This window comes from Saccostrea echinata, unplaced genomic scaffold (assembly GCF_033153115.1).
Source record: "Saccostrea echinata isolate AGI-Se365-2 ecotype Australia unplaced genomic scaffold, CSIRO_AGI_Sech_v1 ptg000008l, whole genome shotgun sequence".
Lineage (NCBI taxonomy): Eukaryota > Metazoa > Mollusca > Bivalvia > Ostreida > Ostreidae > Saccostrea > Saccostrea echinata.
The window spans coordinates 9,154,868-9,181,406 of NW_026889757.1; the positions used below are offsets into that span (position 1 = coordinate 9,154,868).

The window sequence follows — 26,539 nt, forward strand, 5'->3', positions numbered from 1 at the left end:
GAACCTAACCACTCAGGCAGAATCATAAAACAGTCAGTTTAGAACCTAACCACTCAGGCAGAAACCTTACCCACTCAGGCAGGGTCATAAAACAGTCAGTTTAGAACCTAACCACTCAGGCAGAATCATAAAACAGTCAATTTAGAACCTAACCCAGTCAGGCAGAAACCTATCCAAGTCAGGCAGAATCATAAAACAGTCAGTTTAGAACCTAACCACTCAGGCAGAAACCTTACCCACTTAGGCAGAGTCATAAAACAGTCAGTTTAGAACCTAACCACTCAGGCAGAGTCATAATACAGTCAGTTTAGAACCTAACCACTCAGGCAGAAACCTTACCCACTCAGGCAGAATCATAAAACAGTCAATTTAGAACCTAACCCAGTCAGGCAGAAACCTTACCCAGTCAGGCAGAGTCATAAAACAGTCAGTTTAGAACATAACCACTCAGGCAGAATCATAAAACAGTCAGTTTAGAACCTAACCACTCAGGCAGAGTCATAATACAGTCAGTTTAGAACCTAACCACTCAGGCAGAAACCTTACCCACTCAGGCAGAGTCATAATACAGTCAGTTTAGAACCTAACCACTCAGGCAGAATCATAAAACAGTCAGTTAAGAACCTAACCACTCAGGCAGAAACCAAACCCACTCAGGCAGAGTCATAAAACAGTCAGTTTAGAACCTAACCACTCAGGCAGAATCATAAAACAGTCAGTTTAGAACCTAACCACTCAGGCAGAAACCTTACCCACTCAGGCAGGGTCATAAAACAGTCAGTTTAGAACCTAACCACTCAGGCAGAATCATAAAACAGTCAATTTAGAACCTAACCCAGTCAGGCAGAAACCTATCCAAGTCAGGCAGAATCATAAAACAGTCAGTTTAGAACCTAACCACTCAGGCAGAAACCTTACCCACTCAGACAGAGTCATAATACAGTCAGTTTAGAACCTAACCACTCAGGCAGAAACCTTACCCACTCAGGCAGAATCATAAAACAGTCAGTTTAGAACCTAACCACTCAGGCAGAGTCATAATACAGTCAGTTTAGAACCTAACCCAGTCAGGCAGAAACCTTACCCAGTCAGGCAGAGTCATAAAACAGTCAGTTTAGAACCTAACCACTCAGGCAGAGTCATAAAACAGTCAGTTTAGAACCTAACCACTCAGGCAGAGTCATAATACAGTCAGTTTAGAACCTAACCACTCAGGCAGAAACCTTACCCACTCAGGCAGAATCATAAAACAGTCAATTTAGAACCTAACCCAGTCAGGCGGAAACCTAACCCAATCAGATAAGTAGTGTCTGGAGTATAAATATCAAAATACTAGTATATCATTGAATAAACAACTGGTTCTTTATATGCAACAATTGGTCTTGTTAAAGCTGAACACAACTCTTAAATAGGCTTAATTAAGCCATATTATTTTTCTTGTTTCCTATGTCAGCACTGGAACCCACACCTGACTAATTTAACCTGGTCACTGTTGGGTGTAGTGCATGTATTTTTTTGTTTACATTTTGTTTTATTGAGGGTGCATTTATGTTTATTTTACTTTGTAATGCATTGACCAGTGCAACTGACATCGAATATCTTTGGTAATTATTTTTCATGAAGTGGCAGAGGCACACAGATGTCATTTCTGTTGTGCCCAAGTCCATCATAATGACATGAAAGAGATGTCTGTTCAGGTAAACTCTGTAAAGCTAAATACATTGAACATGTTTTCTGTGCTTTCTACATCTTTATTCTTAAATTCTCCCATATCATTCTTGAGGTGTTGATTTCTCAAAGTTCAATTTTCACCATTTAAGGACAGTGCAATTATAGACTTACTCTGTTGTCCAATCCACTCAGTATATTTGTATTTTATATTTCACTTTATAATCACAATTCGTGTGTATAAAAAGGAAGTTTTTTTTTTTTTAAATCACCACCTTTTTCTTTAATTTGAACTGAAAATGAACACAAGAAAATCTACAGAAGTTCATAACTTTATTGCTTTCAATCCGTTTTGTATTCTCTGTGTACATTACTACATCATTCATCAAGTGAATTATAAAGGCCTAAAACAATGAAATTACAGTCAAACTTTGATACCTCGGACTCAACGGAACTGAGAAGAAACTTGGAGGAATTGAGAGACCAATGATGAAATATAAATACAAAAAAGTGACTGAAACTTCCAAATCACTTTGAATTATCCATGGTATTTGAGATATCAGTGTTCAAAATACTGAAGTTCAACTGTACTTAGAGTTCCCTTAATCCCCCAGTCTAGGTTCTTAATGAAGCAAAATATAATCTAACAAACATGTAGTAATGTGACTGAGGTTACATCAAATTCTTCAAATAATAAACAACATAATATTATACAGTTATGGAATGGGTATGAGGGAAATAGCAAATTTATGGTTCCCCAAGGGAGGAAACTATTTCCCGAGGCAGCGAAGCCGCCGAGGGAAACAGTTTCCTACCGAGGGGAACCATAAATTTGATATTTCCCAAGTACCCATTCCATAACTGTTTTATTATACCGAAACAATCATGGGAGATTTATTAAACTAGAGACTCAGACATTTTTAAAAACAATACAGAGGTATTTAAATAATCACAATTGCATATGATCAAAAATATTGTAAGATAACTAATGCATCAATACCGAGGAAAATAGAATTATTAAAAAAAAATATAAAATAATTTCACTGACACTTCGAAGGATTATTGTTGCCTTCATTTTGCTAGAATATTTCAGTATGATTTTGACATCGCATGTCGAAATGTTTTGACGTCATACTTACATTGCTAATAACATTACGTCACAGACTCGAGATTCCTTGAATGCTCCGCCCACTGTTCATTTTAATTGGTTAAATTATTAATATTCATGAGGGAGTAGTCCCAGGGAGTAGCTCCGATTTTTCAGGGAGTAGTCCTCAGATGAGGGAAATAGTATCTTCTCAGGGAAATAGACAGTTTTATGGTATTAATTTTATATAGAGTAATAACAGTAGAGGTATAATAATAAAATCTACAGCACAATGTTCTCTGTGTACACTTCTAGATCTTTCATTAGAATGGATTATATAGGCCTAAAATCAGTAGAATTTCGTGTTAAATGCTTCAGCCAATTTCCTTGAACAAAGTTGCCCATGTGGCACAGTAGTAAGAGCGTCCGCTCTAGAGTCACAAAGTAAGGAGTTGATCCTTACGTCATGGGTTCGAATCCCACTGTGGGACGTGGATACCAGTCCTTCGGATGAGACTGTATAAACCAAGGTCCTGTGATACAGTAGGTGCTGACACAAAAAAGATCCCTCACTGCTCAATGGCCCCGAGTGCTGAGTATAGGTCAAAATTTGCAGCTCTCCACCAGCAAGTGGTGGCGTCTCCATATCAGTGAAAAATTCTCAAGAGGGACGTTAAACAACAAACAAACAAACAAACGATCAAAGTCTTTATGTACATGAAAATAATTAAATTATGAAAACAGAGCTTCTAACAAAATCTTCTATGAAATATACATGATGTAATACAAGAATTATATCTACAATACAACACACATGCACACATACATCTTTAACAATGATATGCTATACTATATACAGTGTTCAGTTTGTTTTACGATGTAAAGCTAATCTCAGCATCTTCTTAAAAATTATTGACAGGCTGGTTTCTTTCAAGCACTGGCACCAAGTGAAAAGAAGACGTTCACAGTAGGATTTAAACATTAATTAGCCCCAAAAAATGCAGATCAATAAGAGACAAGTATAAATCTAGTACAATAATACTGATTGTGCATCATAAAATGATATACATGTCACTGACATTGAAGAACAATAAATTGCATAAACACAATGAAAGTGCTGAAATTTTTAACTACATTTGATTTACAGCGAGTTGGCAATAAATAAACAAAACATTTCACTAAAACATGAAGTCTCAATCGACTTATGGACCTGAATTTTTTTACACTACAATGATTATAAATATAGACTGGTGACTAGAAACCAAAATGTCTTAGATTTATACATAAGACTTATACATAGAATAGTGTAGCTAATCTTTCTGATCAAATTCTACAGCTGCATGCAGAGAATATGACAGATGATTTGGTGACAATAATTGACCTGCATGCCAACACTTTCACTGAAAGGGAGTGAATATTCCCTCGTAAGTGCAAACATGCTATATGTACATTTGCAATGCAACTGATTTGTTGTTTGTGATCTTAGTTAATCATACTTATAAGTTAAATTATAGACATTTCTATTTTAAAACATCTTTTATTCCTGTCCTCATATGTCAGGCCAGTACTGTGGCAAACTAAATTTGTAACAGCTTCCTTTAGTATCACAAATGGAAGGCACTTGTGTCTCATTCTGAAAAAAAAGGAAAAATTTCAATATAATAATATTCTATATATATATATATATATATATATATATATATATATATATATATATATATATATATATATATATATATATTAGGGATGTCAACGAGTACCCTGTTAACTGGGTACTCGATCGAACGTCCGAATATCGAATACTAAAAATGGTACTCGGTTACTCGGATATGTATTTTTTCTTATTTCAATGGACATATTTTTTCAAAAACTTATCAAAAAATAACTTAAATATGCATATGGGTAATTAGCGTGTCATCATCTACACATGTAAACACCCAATATAGCCTATGGCTGTGTATATACAGTAATTAGTGACCAATCACCTGGTACACAGCTGTTCTCACCTATTGTGGTCCTTAATTTTTTTTGGCTTCCATGATTGTTTTTCAGTGAACATTGTTTAATATGGACTATTATCTTCAAATCATTTTTACATAATTTAGTTAATATACGGCGGCGAAATCGGACATGCATAGAAATGCCCCTACCCATTTCAAAATGAGTAAAGATTTAAAAAAATGTTTAAAGTCAGTTTCCATAGTAAGTTTAGTGTATACAGGGGAAACAACCAACATATGAAAAAATATTAGACTAGCGATCCAAACAACATCCGTTCCTTCTCTTTCGCTAGTCTAATCATCACAAATCTGCATAACAGATTGTCCTCCTTTTGCATTGATGAAATAGATCCTAAACAAGAACTGTAAACTATCTGTAATTTTGATGTATTAATTGCGTCATTTGTGTTAATTTAATAAATAAATTTAGTACCAAAAATCATTTCTGTTGGACTCCATGTCTCCATGTTTACATACATTCATAAAAAGCGATAAAAACAGCTTTGGGGTTTAACAAATTAACAATTAAAAATTAACAAACTTGTATTTAAATTTATATATATATATATATATATATATATATATATATATATATATATATATATATATATATATATATATATATATATTTGTGTCTGCTTTCCTTTGATACCAAATACAAGAGACCCATGGGCCACATTGCTCATCTGAGCACATTGGCTAAGAAAAAGCACAAATCAGTTTAGTATTGAATAGTATTTGATTCCCCATTGTGGCCCAACCCTGGCCTAACCCCAGGGGTTATCATTTGAACAAACTTGAATCTACACTACCTGAGGATGCTTCCAAATCAATATGACTGATAATGGCTTTAATGTTCTTGAAAAGAATACCGGTTATTTTTAAAGATTCATTCTACCCCCGGGGATTATCATTTGAACAAACTTGAATATAAACTATGTAAAGAAAGTTTCCTATAAGTTTGAACTTTTTTGGTCAAGTGGTTCTTGAGAAGAAGAATTTTAAAGATGCCACCACATTTTCACTTTTTCTGAAATATCTTCCCTTGAAAGAGGACATGGCCCTTCATTTGATCAAACTTGAATCCCCTTTACCCTAGGATGCTTAGTGGCAAGTTTGGTTGAAATTGGCCCAATGGTTCTGGAAGAGAAGTCGAAAATGTGAAATGTTTACGGACAGAAGACAGACAGACTACAGATAAAATGTGATCGAAAAAGCTCACTTGAGCTTTCAGGTCAGGTGAGCTAAGAAGTATATGTAAGGAAAAGTCCTGAACTTCTATAATTTTCTTGGATGTTCTTAAATAGAACAGGACAGGACATCTACTGCATAAATGTATCAGAAGGAATAAACTTCCAAACTTACCAAGAAAAATCAATCAAGATCCTTTCCAGTTCTTCATTTTCATAGTTAAAAAGAACTCTGCTCCAAAAACTTAACCTGGGACACAAACACCAATGCTGAGGGTATCACATAAGGTTCCCCAATTTCGTTGAGTTGAGCTAAAAACTAAGAAATTACTTTTTGTATTATATTCTATGACATTTCTTGTATAAGTATCTCATTCAATTTCAATTACATCATTTACAATGATATATTATCATAGGTGAATAGCAGAGGGGAATAATTTCTCTCAGTAGAATATAAATTAATGAAGCCCAGTTCAAGCCCTGCCCCAAACCCGGACACTTGACCAAGTGTTCCAAAATTTAAAACATTTGTTAAAAATGCCCTTGCTCAACACAACTTTGTACTCTTTTTGTCTCCTAGTTGCTCAGGAGCATAGATGAAGATTTTCAAAGAAATAACGATGTTCAGATTCCACACAGCCTCACATAAACACCAAAAGACCTGACTCAGGGGGCTATTATTTTCATAACTTTAAAAGAGGTATCCTTGCTCAACATAACCATACCATTCATTTGTCTGCTTAATACCACTAGGTAAAGAAGAAGATATTTAGAAAATTTATGCATTTCACTATCTTACCTAAAGAACACCTAAACACTCTGACCTAGATTGGGCCATGAAATTCACCATTTTGAAAGAGGCACCTTTGCTCATCATAACTATGCTTTTATTTTTGGTTAGCTCAATATCCAGGTGCAGAAATGAAAATTTCCAAAGATATATTGCATATATATATACTTTAATAGGCCCCCAAAACACCAGAACTATTGACCTTGGAGCACCACATTTAACAATTTTAAAAGAAGTTTCTTGCTCATCAAGCACTAAATTCATGTGCTAAATACCCAGTAAAACCTCACCCTGACACCAGAACCCCTGACTTTGGAGCCACTTATACTTAGATTACCCAAGAGCAAAGAAGATTTTCAAAGAAACACATACTGGCACACAAGCATCAATAAAGCCCCACCCTAACATCAGATCCCCAGGGCCTGGGGCCAAGAATTTTACAATTTAAGTAGAGGTGCCCTTGCTTATTAGAACCATGCACCTAGTTTACCTGATAAGTTATACAGAGAGGAGAAGGTTTTTAAAAAGAATTTATCCATTTTCATTATATGATCATTAGAGCTCTGCCCTAACTCCAGAATCCCTAACCCTCCTTCATGAATTTCAAAGTTTTGGTAAGGGCTCAGTGCTTATTACAATCATGCCAACAGTTTGACTGCCAGATGTCCAGGAGTTATGATGAAGATTTTGAAAGATAGCACTAATTTTGATGGTTTAAACTCCACCCCTCAGTCCCCAGGGGGAGGGGGGGAGTGACCATGAAATTCAACATTTTTGTACCCCTTCACTTATTAATGCTATTCCAAAATTAGTTGAAATTGGTTCAAAGGTTCAAGAGAAAAAGCTTAAAAAAAGACCTATAGTTTATGACCAACAAATGACACACATCCACAGAAAAGTGACTCAGGTGACCTAAAAATATATTTCTTTGTACATAACTTGTCTCCTAATGCGGTCTTATCCTATATGGGGGTCATGATTTGCATAAATTTGAAACTGCACTACTTGAGGATCCTTGCTTATTAGACTTCCTTAACAAAGCCAAGCTGCTCTTAAGAAAAAAAAAGATTTATAAGTATTTTTCCTATATATATGTATTCCTGTGTCAAATCTTTCCTGATCCTAAATTCTGGGACCACAGTTTGAACAAATTTGAATAGATCTACTCTTTTGTCTAATCCTAATATAAACTCCTTTAGTTGCATGATAGGCTTCTTGATTGTAAACATGACCTTTTATGCACTATAGCTACATATAATCAGTACAATATAAAACAAGAGGCCCATGAGCCACAATGCTCATCTGAGGAATACAACCCTTCTTCATCAACAGATTCTTTTTCCTGTACATATTCCTACTTAAAATTTGATATCATATTGTAGCCCCACCCTTTTCCCAAGAGTCATGATTAACAAACTTGAAATTACACACCCGAGGATGCTTCCATGTAATCATGACTAATCATGACTTTGCTTGAGAAGATTTATACAGATTTTTCCTATATATTTGTAGGTAATACTTTCATCCTCTACTGTGTTCCCACCCTACCCCCAGGCATCATGCTTTGAAAAACTTGAATCTAAAAAAGTTGTTGTGGGTGCTTTATTGTCAATATGACTAATCATGCCTTTGCTGTTCTTAATACAAAATAAGATTTTCCCTATGTATTCCCATGTAAAACTCTGATTGCCCGCACTTGCCCCACCATACTCCCAGGGACATGAATTGTATAAAACTTATTTTATTCTATGTCAGGAAGCTTTTACTTGGGTTTCGTATTTTCAAGCCTAGTGGTTCTTAAGAACATTTGAACGATCATACCAAATTTTTACTGTTTCTTAATTATCTCTGCTGGGAAGAGATGTGGTCCTTCGTCAGAATGAATTTCCTTTACCAAAGCATGCTTTGTACGAAGTTTGTTTGAAATTGACACAGTGGTTCTAGAAAAGAAGGTGAAAATGTGAAAAATTATGAAGGAGATGGACAAATGCACAAATTTTGATCAGAAAGAGCTCACTTGAGCCTCCAGCTGATATGAGTTAATGCTAAATAGAGATATTAGTGTGAAATAATTAATTCAGGAGGTAATTGAATTAGATCCCTCTTCCTTAAAACTTTGATCATTTTTTGTGGTCCCATCCTACCCCAGGAGATCATGAATTGAACAAACTTCAATCTACACTACCTGAGGATGCTTCCCCCACTTCTGCCCCACTCTACACCCCGTGGTCATGATTTGAGCAAACTTCAACCTACACAACCTGAGGATAATTCAATATAAATATGACTGATCATTAGTTTGCTGTTCTTGAGAAGATTTTTAAAGATATTTCCTATATATTTCTATTTATAAATTTGATCCCCTGTTGTGGCCCCATGGCTAAGCTGTGCTTAAGATGAATATTCTTTAATGAGTTTTCCTATATATACCTATGTAAAAATTGTTCCCCTGTTGTGACCCCGCCCTGAAAAAAATAAGGCAGAACATTCAAGAACTTAATGAAAATTGTGGACTTCCTGATACCACATCAGAGCGGAAGGACATGCCAGATATAATAATGCCACCTTCAGTGCCATTGGAATAACCCCATTCCAAGCTGCCACCAATGTGACTTATACCACAAGTGAAAATGTTACTCAGAGGAAAAATGTTGTGGCAGTGTTGTGTGGGAATAAACTATGCAAGAAAGGCAGACACCTGAGAAGCAAAGGAAAGGAAGTTATCTGCCTAAGACACGAAGACTGCACTGCAACCATTCCTCCAGAGGCCACCACTGAAGATGAGAAGAGATGGGCTGCAAAATGGTGAGTTACAAAGTGATGACCGTCCACTAGTCATTTCCCATTTCACCAGTGATGGAGATGGAGCAGCTGCATCTGGTGAATCTGAAAAACAAGGACATGTCATTGAAAACCTTAAAGACTTGCATCATTTCTTTGACTCTCAAAGACAACAGAAGAAATGCAAAACTGCGAAAAATCCAAAACTGTTAAAATGCATGTACTGTATATATCTCAAAGAAAATACTGTAGATCTAAAAGATATCAGCTCTACAATAAAACATAGGTAATCAAAGATTACATAACTCAACTCAATGAATGTTTGTGTAAGGCAAAGTCCCACACTAAACAAATAACCTAGTAGTGTGCATCCCTAGATGCAACATTTATGCAATTTTGCTCTGATAGGGCTTTACAGTTACTTGGGAATGGACTAATCTAAGAACTTTTAACTTGCCAATTATCCAGAAATCCAGCATCTGAAGCAAGTTTGAGAATGTTCATCCCTTGATGCATCATCCTTGCAAGTTCGGTTCAGAAAGGCCTTATAGATTCTTGGTAATGGACCTGAACCAAAAACTTTAACCTGGTCACTCATCTGGAATATGTAGATCAAATCAAGCATCTGAAGCAAGTCCAGTAGTGTGCATCCTTAGATGTATCATCCATGCAAGTCGGGTCAAGGTACAGCAAATAGTTACTTTAGAATGATCCTACTCCAAAAACTTTAACCTGGTCACCCATCTGGAAAACGTAGGTCAGATCCAGTATCCGAAGCTAGCCTGGTAGTGTGCATCCTTAGATGTATCATCCATGCAAGTCTGGTCAACATGGGTCTATAGTTACTTTAGAATGAACCTGTTCTATAAACTTTAACCTGGTCACTCATCTGGAAAATGTAGGTCAGATCCAGCATCTAAAGAAGGGTGGTAGTTAGCATCCTAAGATGTATCATCCATGCAAGTTTGGTCACGATAGGGCTTATAGTTACTTGGAAATGAGACCTGCCCCAAAAACTTTAACCTGCTCCAAAATCTTCAACCTGCTTTAAAAACATTAACCTGGTCATCTTTTAGCTGAAATTGAAGCATCTGAAACCTTGACTGGTACAAAGAAACACACTATAAACATCTTCCATGCAACTCTGATTTATGTAAGGCATAGAAGTGCTGAAAAAGAAAACTGCTGCAAAAACTATAACCTGGGACGCCGGAGGTATCACATAAGCTCCCCCAACTTCTTTGAGGTGAGCTAAAAATCTAAAGACACTTACAGTAAATCAGTAACAGATTCAATATTAAAAAGGAAGTTGTGTGAAAAGGGAGGGGGGGAGGGAGGGGAGTGGGGGGCATTGATGCTGTGTATTTAATTTAAATGTATGAATTTTGTAATTAATAAATAATTTGTAAATTTATAGACTATATAATAATTGTTGTTATGTTTTATTATGCACTGATTCTATTCAACTGTGTAAATGGGGAAAATGTGGAAATGTAAATGATGTATAATTGTATGAGTAAAATGTGACATTTTCTTATATGAGGGAGTCCATACATGTAAAACTGTTTTAATTTTATCTTATTAAAATTATTTTAATTAATTATCTTGTTTTTCTTACCTATCTGATGAATACAACAAAGGTTACAGAGGTGATTGGTAGAAATACGGGTGTCAAAACTCTCTGTTGATGACCAGACAGCATACTGCATTGTATATCCGCCATTACTGATCTTAAACATGGGAGACAACTCCTGAAATCAGAGAAATTGTAGTCAAAATGAGAGTTACCTGTTACTCTTTAGGTCCGACACAATGAAATAATTTCACTACATGTTACTATATAGCTTCAATTAAATTAATTAATTAATTAAGACTCTAAGCAGATAATCAATGAAAGAGAAAATAAAGATTAATGCTTAAACAAACAAGAGGCCCAAGGGCCTTAACGGTCACCTGAGTACAATACAACAATTTGGAGGATCCATAAACTGATAAATGAAGCTCTGTTGCCCAAAAGCAAGAAAATAGTATGATTTGCATCAACAAAATAATTGGTCTAGTATCTATCTGTCCCCCATTTATCACTATTACCATGCAGAATATCAACAAACTGTCTATTTTTTAACCCCATATTTTTACTTCTCACATTGGCCTCTCTTGGCCTTTGAAGAACAATTAAAAAGGATAAGTTATTTTTGTCTCAATATTATTCATCTATTATTTCCAAGTCTACCTGGGGCCATGAATTTCACAATTTTGGAAGAGGCATTCTTCCTTGTAACCATGCACTTCCTTTGTTTGAAAAATACCCAGGAGTAGAGAAGAAAATTTTGAAAAAATTTATGCATTTTCCCTATATAATCAATATAGCCCCGCCCTTACACTAGAACCCCTGATCCAGGGGCCATGAAATTCACAATTCTGGAAAAGGCAACCATGCTTGTCATAACTATGCACCAAGTTAGTTTATTTAAAATCCAAGAGCAGAGAAGATTTTCAAAGAACTAATGCAATTTTACTATATAATCAATAGAGCCCCGCCCTAACACCAGAACCCCTAACCCTGGGGCCATGAAATTCATAATTTCTAAAAAGGCAGCCATGTTCACCATAACTATGTTCTTAAATACTTTATTTAATACCAAGGAGCAGAGAAGAAGATTTTCAAAGAATTAATGCATTTTCACTATATAATCAATATAGCCCCGCCCTAACACCAGAACCCCTAACCCTGGGGCCATGAAATTCACAATTTTGGAAGAGGCACTCTTGCTCATCATAACTATGTACGTAGTTACTTTATTTAATACCCAGGAGCAGAAAAAAAGATTTTCAAAGAATTAATGCATTTTCACTATATAATCAATAGAGCCCCAACCTAACACCAGAACCGCTGACCCTTGGGCCATGAAATTCACAATTTTGGAAGAGGCACTCTTGCTCATCATAATTATGTACTTAGTTGGTTTATTTAATATCCAGGAGCAGAGAAAAAGATTTTCAAAGAAATAATGCACTTTCACTAGATGATCTATAAAGCCCCACCCTAGCACCAGAACCCCTGACCCTGGGGCCATGAATTTCATAATTTTGGTAGAGGGCTCAATGCTTATTACAATCATGCTAACAGTTTGACTGCTTGATGTCCAGGAATAAAGAAGAAGATTTTTAAAGATTGCATTAATTTTGGTGGTTTTAGCCCCACCCCTTAGGCCCCAGGGGGGCAGGGACCATGAAATTCAAATTTTTTGTTCCCCTTCACCCATAGAATGCTATATGCCAAATTTGGTTGAAATTGGTTGAGCGGTTTCAGAGAAGAAGCTAAAAATGTTCAAATGTTAACACACATTGCACGATGACAGACAAAAACGGATAGCTATAGGTCACCTGAGTGACTCAGGTGACTTAAAAATTGAGACCAGAAAAAATACACCCGACAGTAATTAACAGTAAACATATCTACCCTGAAATACACGTAGGCTTCACATGTTAACAAACATACTACACACCATCCAGGATGTTGCACCATGCACACCTAAAAAAAAGTTCCCTTTAATTAAGTGGGACAATTCTGCTAAAGATATGATATTCTTAGCTCATGAGTCCAAAATTAATACTGTAGGCCTAAAATAAGATGCCAAAAATGAAAAAATAAAAATAAATTGTCTCTCGTTATATATACAACTACAACTGACTAAGTTCATTTTGATTGGCTGTTTCCTTTGAACATACTCACGTCTTGTAATGAAATCTGTATTCATTTCTGAAAATATAAGTGCATAACATCAAAATCACTTTTCTTAAAGTTCTCCTCAGAAGAATATTATCTATGAGTGAAGGCAATGTCTATCATAAATTGAATGTTCTAGTAGTGTGCACATCTACATGCCTTACCATACAAGTTTGGTCTAGTTAGGAATTATAGTTTCTTGGGAATGTCCAAAATAATCATCCTGAAAATAAATGTCTTATCATCCACTTAAGTCAGAAGCATCATCCATGCAACTTTTTGTACAGGTAGAGCTTATAGTTACTTGAAACTTTGGTACTTTGTAAAAGTTTTATGGGCAAGTTCATTCCCAAGTAACTATAAGCTCTACGCTTAAAGTTACTTGGGAATGAACTTGCCCATAAAACTTTTACTGGGATGTCAACACACTTCTAAAGCAAAAGCTCATCTCGACTTTGTTGAGGTGAGCAAAAAATATTCAGTTTACTGCCTTTTGAACATTTGTTGTCACATTGTAGAATTGGTAGTGTTTTCTTTAAATATGATTAATTATTATGCTGAGGAGTGTCCAAGAAATGTAAAACAATGTATTCTCTGGGGGAAAAAGTGATTCTATCACACCATCTAAGTTTGTTGGTATGCCAGTCTAACCTACCAAATGAACCACTTGTAGAAATCTTTATGGATGAGGAATTAGTGTCTTATAGTCATCCTGCCTCCCAATGATGGCATCATCAGAATCTGTCTCCATTCACTGTAATTATGACAAACTATTGCATAATTTTAAGTTGAAAGGAAAGCAAATGATATTTATATGAAATAACAAGATGTGTTTGTGAAACATTGTTGTCCCCTATGGCAGTTCAAGACAAAGGTTTGGATTTTTCAAATTTAGGTTGAGGTCTACAAGGTTAAAGTGAAGAGTTCAAAAAGTGTTTGTATTCAAAGAAAGGTCTTGTCACAACAAATACCATCTTCTCTAGTCAAAGGTTTCTGATCTGCTACTCTCCTTACAAACCCTTGGCATATGGTGCTGTCAAAAGATGGGAAGTACAGTCTAAGCAAAAAGTCTGAATCAGATCTGTTCATCAATTTTTAAAATCTCTTATACAGATAAAATGCAGGAATGTTTTTGAACTCAGTCAAATTAGTTTATCAGCTAAAAGACATGTTCAGGACATACATGTATATCAAAACATACAAACAAAGTGATTACAGTCTTTTGTCCCTTTTAAGTCTATTTGCTTTAAGGGGAGGGGATGGGTGGGTACTGATTACAATTACTCGCCCAAAACCTTCAATTAAATTACCATTACCATTACAAGGATTTTGAAATGTAATTAATTAAATTACAATTACTTTGCAAATGTAATTAATTAAATTACAAATTACATTAGGAAAAAACGTATAAAAATAAACAATGATAAATAGTCATGAACATTCATTTATATTCATATACATTTAGTAACTTTTTTTTTACATGAAGTAAACATTGTTTAGATGTTATGAATTTTTTAAAAATTGTGTCCCCTAACCTACATCCATCAGATTTTTCTGCCACAATGAAGATATTTTACACTGGGGCATTTGTGACATGAATACTTACCGGTAAATACTGACTAATAGCAAGTTTCAGGGCTTATTATAAATATTATTGACCCTTTTTGGTCCAGGGTCCTGTACCCTTTTAATTGTAAATTTTTCATAGAAAAGTGGCAAAATTGGGAAATGTTGTTGAATTTTATTTATTTTTTGATTAAAGAGTTAAATAGTGGACTTGTTCCCTATATACACATAATATATATCTTTAAAAATGATTAAAATTTCAAAACATGTTATTTCTATATATAAACAGCATCAAAAAATTGAATTTGGTCATCAGTTGGGAATCGTTACCTCAATTTAGGGAAAAAAAGAGAGCCAATTTTCAACTGGGACATGGTCCTTTTACAGGACCCGGATGCTGTTTTACATTAATTCATGTGTCCATTTTTAAAGCTTTCTGATATATTTATGGAAAACAATGGGTGCATTTTGCCTTGTTTCCTGCTTTTTTATCATCCTAAGCAATATATCTCAAAATGTTATATTTGACATATTGTGTGTCAAACTACTGTCTTCCCACAAATTTTTAATATATTATAAATATTGGTGTTATAACACCAAATTATATATTACAAAAAAGATTTGTGGGAAGACATAGTCAATGTATGTGTACAAAACTACCATTAGGTATATACTAGTCAAAATGAGTGTAAAATCTCTATTTAAGTTTAGTGTCAATATGAACATGACCCTAGGGCACTACTTAGCACCTGTTAATCACTTCTAAGACAAGCTGTAGGTATGGCAAACAAAGAATTAGAAGCCAATGGACTAGATATTTTAAGTGTCAATTCATACACAACTTAATGGAAATTATTTATTTTATTTTTACATTATAAACAAAGAGATAAATATGATTAAAAAGTTTTGAAGAAAATGCTTTTTAAAGAGGAAACAGCAATTCACTAAATAAAGGAAATATATGATTAAAAAAAATTATTATAGAACATTTTGTAAAAATAAATCAGTTAACCTTTCTTGAATAAAGTGTATGGGATTTGAAGGGGTGGAGGCTATTTCTCATTTATTAAACACAGGTGTAATTGAATGTAATTGAAAAGTAATTGTGAATTACATGCTTTTCTCAAAAGTAATTAATTAAATTACAATTACATGTAATTGAAAATTGGGTCAATTACACATTACTTTCAATTACATAAAAATTCTTAATTAATTACAGTCAATTACCATTACACATTACCATTACCCCATCCCTGGTACTAAATAGCATCTTTTGATTTTATCAAATGACAACTATGTTAACCTACCTTTTCTCATCTTTGCTCCAGCCTTTTCTTTCTACTTGTTTTACCTGGAAAAATGCACAAAATTTTCATTTTAGGTGTTGTACTACATTTTAACATCTTAGAATTTTATGAAATGGGATCTTTTTTCACAGTTTTCATCAAAAGAGCAGATCTGAAAAAAAATAATGACCTTCTTAAGAGATATATGAACATGTATATGCCCATTATGAAAGCATTTCAATATTCTAAGAAAATAAACCACCAAATACATGTACTTGTTTTTAACAAAAAAATACTGTATAAGTGGAAATCTTAGTGAGATGCCAATTTAGAAATTTACCCCCAAATTTTTAGCAAGAAGTAATTTAAGTGATTTTGTAATATCAAGAGAGAAAGCTATAACAGCCAAAATAGAATAAATTGTTAGCAATATTCAATTTTAGCAATCTCAGTTCCCTCACTAAAAATGCCAAAATTGAATCCTCCCTAAAAATTCTGCTTCTATGGTAATTTGAATTCACAGAAATTATACTCATTTACAGAATTGCAAATGATTTCTTGCAATGACAAAGAATTTAAAATAAGTATAGACGATTATAAAATACAATAAAAATCTTTGAGTATATCTGGTGCAGTTTTTTGGGGTTATCAAACACATTTTTAAAATTGTTCTTTCATTTGCAAAAATTCCAGTGAAGTAAAATATGAAACTAGGAACATTACTTCATCAACCAAACAATAATAAAAACAAAGGGGGAGTTTCGATAAGGCGGTTTTTCGGCCCCTCACGAAATTTTCTGAAATTTTTTATATTTTGTAGAAAAACTCCTTATCGTCCAAAAAATATGAAAATAATTTATGTGAAGCATTTTCCGGTCACGTGATAATTGAAAATTTAAGTATACCCCCTTTTGTATATTTTTGGAGTAGACATTTTTATAGGGGGAAAGTGGATTTTTTAAATCGTCAAAATAATAAATGAAATAGGGTAAATATGAATAAAGACATAAATTAACCAATTTCAACAATTTTTTTTACGGAAAATGGTATTTACCTTACGCGAATATTTTTTTTTTAAGGTGCGATATTTTTCTGGTGTGTTAAATGTTACTTTTCTTTAAAAGAGGACGAATTGATCTTATAAAACATAAACATATATAGAAAGTTTTAACATCATAATTAATCGACAGTTTATATGTAAACTTTACAATCAATATTTAACATTTTCCCATACGAAAAATGCAAATGAAAAGATATATGGACATGAGATAGGTAAACGTAAAAACGTCATATACAGGGATATGCAATACATTTTCATCAATGAGATTATACAACTACATATTTTATAAAAATATACCTTAATATCATAAAATTGAAATTAAAGAGGCTGGGGGGTTGTGGCCATTTTTAGACTATATTGATCTCCTTTAGAAGAAGAGCTCCATATGAAGATATAGAAAATGATCAAATTTTAAAACTAAAATTTTTGAAATTTTTCTTTGCCGAATGATAGTTGACAGCTTAAGATATCATATCTAAAAATTAAAGTTAAATCTGGTGGTTAATTTGTGGTTAATTTGTTGACCCCCCAGCCTCCTTAAATAAAATGTTTTGAAGTAAAAAGATTAAAAAATAAATGCAACTTTATATACATACATGAATAAGAAGTTTATTTAAAAGAATCATATTGCTATGTAAGCTGGTACGTTGTAGGTGCAAGGTAAGAAAAATATTTTATCTGGCAGCCACCACATAATTATTTGGCGGCCACTAGAAAAATATATCTGCCAAATAGCTTTCCTGCGGCCAAAACATAAATAACTGGCAGCGACCAGAAACTTATTTGGCGGCCAACACATAAATAACTAGAAGCAGGCAAGTAAGTTTCTTGAGGTGTAGACATGTAATCTTGCTAATAAGGCATGAAACTCCCAGATTTGACTACAAACAGAAGTTGTAGATGTCGTTAAAGGCAGAGATTTTAAGCACCGCCTTTAAAAATACCTGGTCTGTGTACCTCTGTCAATCAAGTGCATTAAGGTACATCATTGGGTGCTACAACTTGATTGGCAAACCACTAAATTTTTTCTGGCAGCCACCAGATATTTCAATGGCAGGCCAGATAATATTTTTTTTTTACCTAGCACCTACGGCTTCAGTATATTGCAATGTATTTGATAATATGAATAATATTAATTACAGTCAAAAATATTTTATCATGATTCGTAATATGTGAATAGCCAAATGATGGAAAAATCTATAATACATTGAGTGTTTCCTTTTCATTATGAAACTTAGAAGTATTTGCCTGCATCATGTTTTCAGCATAACTGAGAGAATCCCAGCCAGGACTAATTTCCTATCGCTTCCCCGCTCTCCATAGATACTTAAGTTGCTTCACCAACTCTAGTCACTCCTCATTTAGAGAGTTTTAGAATTCATTATAAATGATTTGCTAGACCAAAGCGCAGTTCGAAATACACGTGTAAATGCCAAAGATATGTGTTTAATCCTTAATCAGGCAGACATATGCGCCTAGACATTCAGACTTAAAACAATCCACGTTCCCTATATGTCAATCACACGGAAATACATGGGCACTTCTCTAGCATGTTGGAGCGTGAATTTCTATACAAGAAAGTCAAAAATATTTGTATTTTTGACTTTCTTGTAACTATGCATGATAAATAACGTTAAGGAATGGACTTGCTTTAAAACTTTTTTGTTCAGTTCCAGCATCTGAACCATGTCTGGTAGTGTGCAATCCTAGATGCATCATCAGTGCAAGTTTGGTTATGATAGGGCTTATAGTCACATAAGAATGAGACACACTTCAAAATCTTTAACCTGCTCTATCATTAAGGAAATGTAGGTCATATCCAGCATCTAAAGCAATCTAATAGTGTGCATCTGTAGATGCATCATGAAGCAAGTCTGATCAACAAGTGCTTACAGCTGCTCTGCTCCAAAAACTTGAACCTGCTTTTAAAACATTTACCTGGACATTCTTTGGCAAAAATCCAGCATTTGAAACCTTACTGGTGACAAGGAAACATGCTAGATCAGGTGACTGTGATTAATATAGGGCATAGATATACTTGAAAAAAAATCTGCTTCAAAAACTTTTACCTGGAACACCGATGCTGACGGTATTACAAAAGCTCCCCCAACTTCGAGGAGGTGAGCTAAAAATGTGACGTTAGCGTTAACGTTATATGTTGGCGACAAAAATAGTATCAAAATGAAGACAGGATACGATAATGTTTTCTACTGTTAATACATGTATAATCGAGAATCTTCTTTAATTCAACAAAATATGCTACTTTTGGCTTAGTATTTTAACACAGAGTCAGATCAAGAAACCAGGAGTTTCTACTTTTAGATATGCATGTTATGCAATTTTCAATTTTTGGATATGAAGTGCACAGGCGACACTCATCATATTTCAAGAAATTAGTGTGCAGAGTATATCTAATTACTGAACAAATTTAGGTGAGTGTCCCTCATGCACTTCATATTCTAAACATCGATTTATAAATGCCACCCTCTTATATTTTCCCATGAGCCTAATGTTAACGAATCTGAGTGTACATCTAAGTATGTATCAGCTACGGTGTTAATTCTTCTCATATTAACTTTTAAAATATAAATAACAAAAGTTAACATATTTATCTTGAATACTAAACTAGTTTTGAAAAAATAAATTGAAATTTATTTTTAAGAAAAAGTGGGCCGCTGAGCAGCCTTATCGAAACTCCCCTTTTAACATCAAAATTTCAAACTCAGAATGTCTGGATCTAAACTGACTTGTTTTGTTCCAGCTTGACTGGGTTAGGTTTTAACTAGAGTGGGTTTGATTCTAAACTGACTTATTCATGTTCCTGTCTAACTGGATTAGATTTCTACCTGACTGGGTTAGGCTCTAAACTGACAGTTTTATGATTCTGCCTGACTGGGTTAGGTTCTGAACTGACTTGTTCATGTTTCTGCCTGACTAGGTTACATTTTTTCCTGACTGGGATAGGTTCTAAACCGACAGTTTTATGTTTATATCTGACTGGGTAGGTTCTAAACTGACTGTTTCATGATTCTGCCCGACTGGGTTAGGTTCTAAACTGACTGTTTTATGTTTCTGCCTGACTGGGTTAGGTTCTAAACTGACAGTTTCGTGATTCTGCCTGACTGGGTTAGGTTCTTAACTGACTTGTTTATGTTCCTGCCTGACTGGGTTAATTTCTTAACTGACTTGTTCATATTACTGCCTGACTGGGTTATGTTTCTACCTGACTGGGTTAAGTTCTGAACCGACTGTTTTATGCTTCTGAATGGGTTATGTTTCTACCTGACAGGGTTGGGTTTTAAGCTGACTGTTTTCTGATTCTGTCCGACTGGGTCAGGTTCTAAACTGACTTGTTCATGTTCTTGCCTGACTGGGTTAGATTTCCACCTGGCTGGGTTAAATTTCTTCCTGACTGGGTTAGGTTCTAAACTGACTGTTTTATGATTCTGCCTGAGTGGGTTAGGTTCTAAACTGACTGTTTTATGTTCCTGCCTGAATGGGTTAGGTTCTAAACTGACAGTTTCGCGATTCTGCCTGACTGGGTTAGGTTCTTAACTGACTTGTTTATGTTCCTGCCTGACTGGGTTAATTTCTTAACCGACTTGTTCATATTACTGCCTGACTGGGTTATGTTTCTACCTGACTGGGTTAAGTTCTGAACCAACTGTTTTATGTTTCTGACTGGGTTATGTTTCTACCTGACAGGGTTGGGTTTTAAGCTGACTGTTTTCTGATTCTGCCTGCCTGGTTTAGGTTCTAAACTGACTTGTTCATGTTCTTGCCTGACTGGGTTAGGGTTCCACCTGGCTGGGTTAAGTTTCTTCCTGACTGGGTTAGGTTCTAAACTGATAGTTTTATGATTCTGCCTGAGTGGGTTAAGTTTCTACCTGACTTGTTTGGGTTCTAAACTGGCTATTTTATGATTCTGCCTGACTGGGTTAGGTTTTAAACTGACTTGTTCATGTTCCTGCCTGACAGGGTTAGGTTTATACCTGACTGGGTTAGGTTTTGAACTAACTTGTTCATGTTCCTGTCTGACTGGGTCAGGTTTCTACCTGACTGGGTAAGGTTTTAAGCTTACTGTTTTACAACTCTATGTGACTGGGTTAGGTTCTTAACTGACTGTTTTATGATTCAGCCTCGCTGGCTTGGTTTCTTAACTGAATTGTTCATGTTCCTGCCTGACCGGCTCAAGTTCTAAACTGATTTGTTCATATTACTGCCTGACTGGGTTATGTTTCTGGGTTAGGTTCTGAACTGAATATTTTATATTCCTGCCTGACTGGGTTAGGTTTCTACCTGACTGGGTTAGGTTCTGAACTCACAGTTTTATGTTCCTGTCTGACTGAATTAGGTTTCTTCCTGACTGGGTTAGATTTTAAGCTTACTGTTTCACAATTCTACCTGACTTTGTTAGGTTCTTAACTGACTTATGTTCCTGCCTATCTCGGTTAAGTTCTAAACTGACTGTTTTATGATTCAGTCTGACTGGCTTAGGTTTTTAACTGACTTGTTCATATTCCTGCCCGACTGGGTTAAGTTCTAAACTGACTTGTTCATATTACTGCCCGACTGGGTTATCTTTCTACCTGACTGGTTAAGTTCTGAACTGACTGTTTTATGTTTCTTACTGGGTTATGTTTCTGCCTGACTGGGTTGGGTTCTAAACTGACTTGTTCATTTTCCTGCCTGACTGGGTTAGGTTTCTACCTGACAGGGTTAGGTTCTACACTGACTGTTTTATGATTCTGCCCGACTGGATAAGGTTTTAAACTGACGGTTTTATGATCCTGCCGCACTGATTAAGGTTCTGAACTGACTGTTTCATGACTCTGCCTGACTGGGTTAGGTTCTAAACTGACTGTTTCATGATTCTCCCTGACTGCATTAGGTTCTTATCTGACTTTTTCATGTTTCTGCCTGACTGGGTTAGGTTTTTTCCTGACTGGGATAGGTTATAAACTGACTGTTTTATGTTTTTACCTGACTGGGTTACGTTCTAAAATGACTGTTTCATGATTCTGCCTGACTGGGTTAGGTTCTGAACCGACTTGTTCATGTTCCTGCCTGACTGGGTTAGGTTTCTACTTGAATGGGTTAGGTTTTAAAGTGACTGCTTCATGATTTTGCCTGACTGGGTTGGGTTCTAAACTGACTTGTTCATGTTCCTGCTTGACTTGGTTATGTTTCTACCTGACAGGGTTAGGTTCTAAACTGACTGTTTTATGACTCTGCCTGACTGGGTTAGGTTCTAAACTGACTGTTTTATGATCTTGCCGCACTGAATAAGGTTCTGAACCGACTGTTTCATGATTCTGCCTAACTGGGTTAGTTTTAAACTGACTTGTTCATGTTCTTGCCCGAGTGGGATAGGCTTCCACCTGACTGGGTTAGGTTTTTGCCTGAATAGGTTAGGTTCTAAACTGACAGTTTTATGTTCCTGTTTGACTGGGTTAGGTTTTAAGCTTACTGTTTTACAATTCTACCTCACTGGGTTAGGTTCTTACCTAACTACTACCTAGTCCTTGTTGCAGCCGGAGGCACATAGGGCAAGGATTAGGGATTAGGGGTTAGGTTCTTGACCTGCCTATGTTCCTGCCTGACTAGGTTAGGTTCTAAACTGACTGTTTTATGTTTCAGCCTGACTGGGTTAGGTTTTTAACTGACTTGTTCATGTTCCTGCCTGACTGGGTTAAGTTCTAAACTGACTTGTTCATATTACTGCCTGACTGGGTTATGTTTCTACCTGACTGGGTTAAGATCTGAACTGACTGTTTTATGTTTCTGACTGGATTATGTTTATACCTGACTGAGTTGGGTTTTAAGCTGACTTTTTCTGATTCTGCCTGACTGGATTAGGTTCTAAACTGACTTGTTCATGTTTCTGTCTGACCTGGTTATGTTTAATCCTGACTGGGTTAGGTTCTAAACTGCCAGATTTATGTTTCTACCTGACTGGTTTATTTTTCTACCTGATTGGGTTAGGTTCTTAACTGAATGTTATACAATTCTGCCTGACTGGGTTAGGTTCTAAATTGACTTGTTCATGTTTCTGTCTGACTGGGATAGGTTTCTTCCTGACTGGGTTGGGTTCAAAACTGATAGTTTTATGATTTTGCCTGACAGGGTAATATTTCTGCCTGACTGGGTTTGGTTCTAAACTGACAGGTTCATGATTCAGCTTGACTGGGTTAGGTTCTTAAATGACTTGTTCATGTCCCTGCCTGACTGGGTTAAGTTCTAAACTGTCTTATACATATTACTGCCTGACTGGGTTATGTTTCTACCTATCTGGGTTAAGTTCTGAACTGACTATTTCAGTTTCTGAAAGGATTATGTTTCTACCTGACTGGGTTGGGTTTTAAACTGACTGTTTTCTGATTCTGTCTGACTGGATTAGGTTCTAAACAGACTTGTTCATGTTTCTGTCTGACTGGGTTATGTTTAATCCTGACTGGGTTAGGTTCTAAACTGCCAGTTTTATGTTTCTACCTGACTGGCTTAGGTTTCTTCCTGACTGGGTAAGGTTTCTACCTGACTGGGTAAGGTTTCTACCTGACTGGGTTAGGTTCTTAACTGAATGTTACGCAATTCTGCCTAGGTTCTAAATTGACTTGTTCATGTTTCTGAACTGACTGTTTTATGATTATACCTAACTGGGTTAGGATGTGAACTGACTGTTTTATGTCCCTGATTGACTGGGTTACTTTCCTGAATGGGATAGGTTCTAAAATGAATGTTTTATGATACGCTCCGACTGCGTTAGGTTCTAAACTGACTAATTCATGTTTCTTACTGACTAGGTTATGTATCTTCCTGACTGGGTTAGGTTTTAAACTGAGTGTTTGATGTTTCTACCTGACTGGGTTAGGTTCTAATATGACTGTTTTATGTTCATGCCTGACTGAGTTAAGTTTCTATCCGACTGGGTTAGGTTCTTAACTAACAGTTTTATGATTCTGCCTGACTGGGTAATGTTCTAAACTGACTTATTCAATTTTTAGCCTGAGTGGGTTTTGTTTCTGCATTACTGATTTGGATCTGAACTGACTAATTCTTGTTCCTGCCTAAGTGGGTTAGGTTTCTGCCTGACTGGGTTAGGTTCTAAACTGACTGAAGGAAGTCACTTTAAGTCTGGGTAAGCTAGGTTCTAAACTGACTTTATCATGTCCTTCCCTGACTGGAATATATGTTGTTCTGAACAAGATTCCTAAATGACCACACTCAAGTTTTTGCTTATTCTTAATTATTTCCACTTGAAAGGGGGCATGATCCTTCATTTAAATCTTTACACAAGGATACTCTGTGCCAAATTTGGTTAAAATTAGTTTCAGAGAAGAAGAGGAAATTGTGAAAAGTTAACCAAAAAATCAATGATGTAAATGACTACATGCTACAATCTAATTGAAATTAAATCCTTTGATCAGCTCACATATGATCGCTACACAAAGTGTGTAGGGATCATATGTGAGCAGATCAAAGGATCTAATTTTAATTAGATTGCACATGCAATGGACAAATTTGGATCAAAAAAGCTCACCTGTGCCACTGTGCAAAAGGAGGAAGGAGTATTGATGCTGTGTATGTAGTTTATATATGTTCTATTTTTATTACATATTAAAATTATTTTCAACAATTACCTTGTTATTTTACCTGTCCAAAGAACATGACAAAAAAGATAACAGGGTGATTGGTAGAAATATAGGCATACAGGTGTCAAAACTCCCTTTTGGTGAACAGTCTGCATCACTCATTGTTTATCCACCATTAGTGATCTTTAACAGAGGAGACTATGTAGGTTTCACATGTTGACAGTCTACACACCATTGAGTAAACTACATCATTTCCAACTAAAAGAAATCTTTTTTATTCACAATAAATGGATTGAAATATGCTGCTCAAAATAACTTCAAAATATCAATAACTTCCTCATTCAATTTAAAAAAAAATCTTATTGAAAATACCAGATCATAAGTTTAGTTTAAGTACACTTCATACTTTCTTGGACGTTAACAAACCTAGATGAAAATGGCAGATAGGCAAGTTCAATTGCTGGTGATCAGACACAAGAAGCTCAGGCAGGTCCAATTGCTGGTGACCAGATACACTTAGTGGTTTGGATTGTGCTGACCGGGATGTCGGCATGGGTGGATTAGAGCAGCTTACAAGCTATGCAGGAGTCCAAGTTTGATTCCCTGTCAATCCTTTCCAGTTATAATATTAAATTAACATATGAAAAAGCATAGATATTAGCGAGCGCAGCGAGCAGCGCAAAGCGCCGCTCATCACTCGGAGCTCTAAAAGCAATGCCTGGGCGAAGAGAAAATTCTGACTTTGCAAATTGATCCAAATGAATTTTTTTCCACAGTTACCTGTGGTCCCATAATGCTTTGCGAATTGCTTCTCCCCACAAACAACGTTCTCGCAGTAGCAAGAAGTTCCAAAAAAAAATATACACCCACGTTGATTTGATGGATATATAGCAGACAAATAGTAGATTAAAACTTCTTTATTAAAATAAGCCCTGTTCAGACTTTGTTTTGGTAATGCTACTTACAAGCGACGTTGTATGACGTCAGAGTCTAGACGTACTAAAAGTCTCGTGCAGTTTGATAACTTTGAAGAGCCAGATCTAAATTAAAACTGAATATAGGTATCTGCGCTCACCCTTACGGTTGCACAGTCAACATATTAAAAATATACAAGACATTGTACGTTCGAAAATTACAAAATAATTCCCCTACTCTCGCACTGAAAGTCTTCAAACTTCTATACATTTATAATATATATATACACACTTTTGAATAAATTCACTAAATTCTAAAGAAAATAAGGAGCTGTGTAAGAGTGTAGGGTGCTAACTTTATTGAAAAATGAGAGGGGTAGATGTTGATTATACTAGGCCTACGTTTTCTAGTGGGGTTTGTAACATAAACCATAAAAATACACCTCACCCTCCGGCCGCCAGTCCGCTTCTTTTTTCTTATACAATGCACATAACACAGCTCATCGATGTAGCATCAATGTTTCGGTGTATTTTTCTTTGTGACCTCTTCGTTTCTACTTCCGTTTCATTTTCAGTTCTTGCTAATCATGCCAAACGTTATTTCTCCCGCCGCTAAACTAACTTCGGGATCGATGTACTCAGCTACATAATATAAAACTGAAACCATACCGGAATTAATTTTCCCGAACTGCTTGACTGGTTAAGTAATAGACTCTACCTTCTCAAACATCTAACAACATCCCATTCGGGGTCACGTCAGAGCGACCTTTCGATTACCCAATGAAATCGCCGTCGTCGAAATCTTGGCTTATAGTTCGGATGCGATTCTTTTTTTACTGCCAAACCTAAACGCCCGAGGGGTTTCGTAGTAAACA

The 26,539-nt window shown here is 35.5% G+C and overlaps 1 long non-coding RNA gene across 5 annotated transcripts; it reads right to left on the bottom strand.

Moving 5' to 3' along the window:
• Positions 1 to 1,984: 1,984 nt before the first annotated feature.
• Positions 1,985 to 26,367, bottom strand: LOC133181026 (uncharacterized). Of its 5 annotated transcripts, none has more exons than XR_009720428.1 (11): positions 26,113 to 26,367; positions 25,177 to 25,353; positions 24,799 to 25,008; positions 16,120 to 16,163; positions 14,218 to 14,279; positions 13,902 to 14,000; positions 13,253 to 13,279; positions 12,980 to 13,051; positions 11,135 to 11,267; positions 9,434 to 9,621; positions 1,985 to 4,388 (listed from the first exon to the last, which is right to left on the bottom strand). It is a non-coding gene; the product is annotated as an uncharacterized LOC133181026 (long non-coding RNA). The 5 variants fall into 5 exon arrangements; XR_009720427.1 differs by having other exon boundaries at positions 24,799 to 24,933; positions 25,177 to 25,362; XR_009720425.1 differs by having other exon boundaries at positions 25,177 to 25,362.
• Positions 26,368 to 26,539: the final 172 nt, after the last annotated feature.